This window comes from Cricetulus griseus, chromosome 3, assembly GCF_003668045.3.
Source record: "Cricetulus griseus strain 17A/GY chromosome 3, alternate assembly CriGri-PICRH-1.0, whole genome shotgun sequence".
Lineage (NCBI taxonomy): Eukaryota > Metazoa > Chordata > Mammalia > Rodentia > Cricetidae > Cricetulus > Cricetulus griseus.
Window position 1 is genome coordinate 163,032,221 of NC_048596.1, and position 6,408 is coordinate 163,038,628.

Sequence of the window (6,408 nt, forward strand, 5' to 3'; positions counted from 1 at the left end):
TTCTCTGCAGACAGCATGAGCTCCTGCAGCATTTTGAAAAACTGAGAAGAGAGAACCATTGTTTCATCATGAAGCTCTCCAAGACCCTAGGTGCTCCCAGACCCCAGGTTCCTTGGTACCACAACCCCACTGTCATGCTATAACTGTATGAAGTCTTACATCTTTTCCTTCAAACCAGTTCAACCGATTCAAGCTGAAATGTATTTCTCAAGAAAGCACTTCGATGACAAAAACAAGAAAGCCTAGATAATGCTTGCTTTAAAAATCAGTGTAAGAAAAAATGAACAGTACTTGCCAAATCTTAGCCAGACTTTGTTTGCTGCTTGCCCTAGCTTGAAGTCTAGTTTTATGTGGAAATGTCAAGATGGACTAGTACCGAAATGACATTTTTCTCCCTGGCATAGTGAGAAGGATGAAAAAGAACTGTACAGACCGTGAGACCACAGCTCTCAAAGCTGGCACCTGTCTCACATGAGCTACCAGGGACTGAAATGGAAGAGAGCTTCTTGCCTGCAGCCTGCCCATCCTTCTCCCAGTAGATGTCATTTCTTGTGACTTTCCCTCATTCCCAGGTCTTGGGGCCATCGGCACTCTACATTTGTCTATGCACATGTATTTTGTTCTTCATGATACTGAAAACTTTTTACATCCTTTAATAGCCAATCAAGACTGGGATTTGTATCAAAATATATGGACAGGGAGGCAAAACCACAAGCACTGAACTTGATTTGATTCATTATACAACTCCCTTCAAAAATGAAAGCATGGGTGGGACCTTGGAATAAAAGCAGGGCATGGCTGGTGGTCGGGAAGGGATGGGGGACGTACAACTCAGGTCAAGGTGAAACCTGGACCCTGGAGAAGAATGAGAACATTCCATAGAGGCTGAGAGGCCCCTTGCTCAGATAGGGGTTTGGAAGTGGTTGCTCACAAGTGCATTGTAACTCTCAAAGGCTTGACTTTGAAACTCCTGGGCTTGAGACTAATTAACCCTTCATCCTAGTGTTAGGTAAGAGTCATGCATAGCCAAGTTTGGCATGTAGTGAACACAAGTGTGCATGCACTAGTTCCTTTTGCTCAGATACCCCCTTAGACCTGTAAGCTTAACCCCTTAGTACCCAACATTGGGATCCCATGCTGGCTTTCTGACAAGCTTCCTTACAAAGACCCCCCAAGGGGTTAATTAAGTTTTATTGAGCCTGAGTTTATTGCATCTGGCTCTTGTCTCTCTCTTTAAACACTAGCTTCTGAGGAAGCTGGAGTCCTCTGGGACAATATTTTCAACACTGTTTAGTTTGTCTGTAACCTATATTTTATTTTATTTGTTTTTCAAGATACTTTAAGGGGAGGGTGGATGAGGTTGCCCCCTTCTTGTTCCCGTCTATATGTGTTGGTGACCCCATTAAATCAGGGTGGTTAAATGGTATGCAGATGTTGCCAATTTTCATATAAAAGAATGCATATTCATTTACATAAATTTCAGTGAATTATGGCAGCTTGAGTTTGCAACTGCATGTCTATTTGTGTGTATTATCGAGACTTGCCCAGCTCTCTCCAGTGAAGGGCTGTCAGGAAACATGGACAGGAAACCCTTCAGGTTCATGCATGATGTGTTTGTTTCCTTGCTCTATCTTATTTGATTTTTGATGTTTCCAATCCTTTCTCGGTTATTTGTAATGGCTTAACACGATTAAAGGCTTCCTCTAATCACTGCTCAATGTGCTTCTGCTCTATTAAAGATTTATATGAAAGCTTTATGGAACACACCTTTTTAGAATTCAGAAGGATTTTGCAGGTTATTATTCATAACATCTGCCACTTACTGCAAAGAGCCTTAAAACATCCCTTTAATGTGTATTTAATGCTTCTGATACAATATAATATCAAATAAGACGTGCGTTATTATAGCAGCCGTGTTTGTGTAACCGCACTAAAGATCCACCAGTGCTGTAAGCCTGAGGTGGAGGGTTTATAACAGCCATAAAAACCTGCACTGAACTAAACTTGGCATTTAAGGACACACACAGAAATTTTTTTCTTTGACTTGACTTGGTACAATGTGAAGAAAAGCAATTTGGTAATTTAAAGAGCCACTGAACATAATCTGGGAATAAAGCAGTGGTCCTTGGAGAAGAATTAAGGTCAACCATTGTTTGAAAACAGCCCTCTCCTGCCTTCGCAGGTAGAGCTGAACTGTTACTACTCTGGGCCAGCAGGAGCTGCAGGGAGTAGCCAGTGTCCAGGGCCCTCTGACCAGGTGAATGAGCTCCTTGTAGACATACCTTTGGTTACTCTCCTGGTCTTTATTTTTAAACCAAAGAGCATCGGCTGGCAATTCATTTTCACATTTTAGTTGATAAAAGATATACACAGTGTATATGCCTTTAGCTGCAGAGGTGTGACACACATGTGTCAAGATTTTAAGAATAGCTGTGTTTGGGTGTTGGGGTTGATTTTGTAACACTGGAAACTGGAGAAGCACACAGGCCTGGTCTTGCTTCCTTACCAGCTGTGTGGCCTGGGCAAAGAACAAGTCCCTTCCTGGCCATTGGGTCATCTGGGAAATGCGAATTTAATGACACGAGATGCCGTGTTCCAAATGTTGAGCAGAGCCTAGCTCTCTTTCAGGCATTCTGCATCAGCTGTCCCATTCTGTAAGGTGTGGATGGTACCAAAGAATTCTTTCAACAAAGGCCCCTATAACTGTAATCAGATGATAGGCTCTGTGGTTGTGGAAGAGTTCACTAGCTTGCTGAGCAGCCCCAGCTCAGATGCAGCAATGCTAGGTTTCTACCGCACTGCGCCAGAGCACATCTGTGTGTCCATTGAGTCTTAGGTGTGAGGGAACTATGCAGTTCGTTTACAGGGACTACTGTTGGGAACTGACTGAAGGAATCTAAGCAACTTCATTTTGCTGTGTCCTTGATCCAGAGAAGGGAAGAGCACCAACCGGCAGGTTGGAAGGTCTGGCCATGGGTCTTTGTCCCTCACAGAACTGCCCCCACCACCTCTGGTTCCAGCAGAAGGGGATTGTCCTCCGTGCCCCAGTAGGTCTATATTTTCATGAAAACACCTAACAGCTCCCAGAGGGCAGGCTCTGCTGTCCAGAAGCTCTCTTCCTTGTGCCTAGCCCGCCATGCTCATTTTTGGTGGACTATCCTGCCTGGGGAGGAGTTTTTGAGGAAGGGGCTGCCTTCACAGGCAGGGTTGCTGATGCTGAGAATGCATTTATGGTGCGGGCACTCCTGCACCCGTAATTCTGAGGGTGGAACTCCCTAAATGCCCACTGGCCAAATTTGCTGAACACTTGACTTTCAAACAGCCCTCATTACAGACCCGCAGCCATCTCCTTTCTGACGGGTTGGAGTAAATATGTAATTGGGGAGTTTTTAAGCCGTGTTCCGTAAAGTGCCGCCTGCGTGTGCTGTTTGGTTATTTTATGTGGTCATCAAAGCTGTTCTGGGAGTGTGGGGTTGGAGGATGGGCAGGCGATGCTGCAGGCTGCTGGTACCTACACTGCAGAGCACAGGTCCAGCACCCAGGAGCTTCAGGATTTGCAAAATGCTGTCACACATGCTGGACCCACTGCTTTCCAGACTCCCCAGGTGTGAACTGCAGATATGATAGAGGTCTTCAAAAATTCTTTTTATTACATTTATTTTGTAACTAATATTTTAATGAACACATTCAAGCATACAGTAAAGGGACTTTACTGTGAATTTCTGTGTGAGAGGTTCTATCATTAGCTTTTTATTGTGCATAATTTATCAAATATTTATACATCTATTCATGTTTCTTCCACACATTAATCTATATTACCATAGGATAAGTCATAGTAAATTGAAGACATTATACATTTACCCTAAAAGAGTTTTGCATAGATTTCATTAGCAGAACTTCAGCGGTGGTTTCATCTTCCTCATTTTGATGTAAAAATATACACATAATGGAATAGCTACATGTTACTCAAATAGCTAAGGTGTGGAACCAGCCGTCAGTGGGTCACTGGATAAAGGATATGCAATGTATATAGATACGGAGTATTATTCATCCACAAAGAAGAAAGAAATTCTGACATTTGCAACCAAATGGAAGGAGCTGGAGGACATCAAGTGCAAGCCAGTGCCAAACATTCCCCACAGAGAAACTAGAAGTCTATCCTAAATGTAGACTCCTGCTTGCTGGAGGTTGAGAAGGTCAGAAGGGGGCAAAGGGAATATGAATTTGGACAGTGATGCTGTATCATGTGTTGAGCTATCACACTGAACCCCATGTATGTACACTTAAACTGTTAATCACAGCCAAAAATACTGCAAAATTCTAATGCATTCTACATTGTAACAAATGGGTATAGTAACCAAGCCACCAAGATACAGAGACACTGCCCACCACCCCCAGACAATTCTTCTCTCATCCCCGGAGACATCTGTGCTTCTGGTTCCCTCTGCTGTAGCTTGGCTTGGCCTCCGGAAACTCGTGCGAGTGAGTCCAGTATCTACATTCACATGAGGCTCACTGCATTCAAACGATGGTTGCAGGCCATCCGTGCTAGTGAGGAGTTAATCTGCTCTGTTCATGTCTGAGTAGTGAGTGATACTCACACCAGCTTGTTTATCCATTGTCCTGCCCGTGGCCAAGTTTCTTGGCTCCTGTACATTAAGCTACAAGGAACATTTCTGTACATGACTTTCTGTAGACACGGTCTTCTGTTTCCTCTGAAAATCACTTGCAAGTGGAATCACAGGATGATGGTCATCTTATTAATTAAGCAAATGGCCCAGTATTTTTCATAAAGTGTTAGGTTATTTTACATCCCCATCAACAAGATATGAGAGTCTAAGCGGCTTACAACCTTTCTGTGTTTGCTGTTGTCTGCTTTTCAGTCCCAGCACTTCTTCCTGGAGTGAAGTGGTGACTCCCTACGGTTTGGATTTGTGTTTCCCTAACGACTAATGATGCTGCCCATTCTTCATGTGTTTTTCAGCCACTCATATGTCTTCTTTTGTGAAATGTCTATTCAGATCTTTTGTTCACTTTTAATTGGGTTGTTTGTCTTGTTATTGTTGAGAAATAGGAATGATTTACATATCCTGAAAACCAGCGGCTTTCCAGACCTGTTTTGACAATATTTTCTTCTGATCGGTGACCTGCACATTCATTTTTCACGCTTGCCCTTTCTTAAGCAGTGTTCATTCCAGTGAACTCTAATAATCTTTTTCTTCCTGTGACCTTATAAAATCTGTGCTGTCTCCAGAAGCTTTGTGACTTCAGTTCTTGCATTTATATCTAAACACGTCTTGAGCCAATGTTTGTATAAGGTATGAAGTAGAAATTCTGATGATCTTCTGAGTGAATAATAAGGACATAGAGTTCTTTTAATACAATTGATGGGAAGGTTCTCATTGGTCCATTTGACTGCCTGTCTCTGTTTGCTGAAAGCAATTGATAGCATATCCATGAGCTCGGTCCCATTTCACTTGTCTGTTTGCCAATCCTTATCCCAGCGCCATACTGTCTCTTATGTAGTTTTTAGAGTATGTCTTAAAGTCTTCTATTTTTGTTCTTCTTTTCCAAGATATTTTTTGATATTTTAGCCATTTGCATTTCCGTATAGATTTTCCAATGTGTTTCTGAAGCTTGCCATTTCTCTGGAAGGTCTTTAATTTCCCTCGGCAAGGTTTTGTAGTTTCCAGTACAGAGTTCTTGCATGTATTTGAGAAATGCACCCTTAAATGTTTTATGTTCTGGATACTATTTAAAGTGGAATTTCAAGTTTTTCTTTTTGTAATTGTTTGCAACTAGTTCAGTGACTCTCAGCATCCACAAGGTTGATTCCAGGCCCCTGCAGAGACTGGAATCTTAGGTGCTCAAGCTCTCAGAAGATGGCATGGTGTTTGTACATAACCTACACATCCTCCTGTGTACTTTAACTCTCCAGATCACTTGTGATGCCTGATGCAGTGCAAACACTCTGTAAATGGCTTTGTGCTGTGTTAGCTAGAGGATAATGACAAAGAAACAGGCCTGTACCTGTCCAGTAGCTAACTGAGTGCAAATGCAAACTCACATACAGAGGAAATGCTATAGACATATAAACTACATTTGATTTTTGTAGATTAGCTTTGCAAACGTCCCAAATTCATTTATTAGTTTTAGCAGTATTTTTATAAGTTCCTCTGATTTTCTGTCATATGCAAAAAATTAAGTTTAATATCTTCATTTCTAATTTCTATTTTATTTTTCTTGCTTCATTACAATAGCTCAGACCTATACCAAATAGCAGTGAGAGCACAGGCCAGGCTTAGTGGACTGTTTGCAGTATTGCATCATCGTATATGATATTATCTGAGGGGTTTATGTTTTTCTCTTAGTTTAACCCAGAATAGCACTTTATTTATTTATAATAAA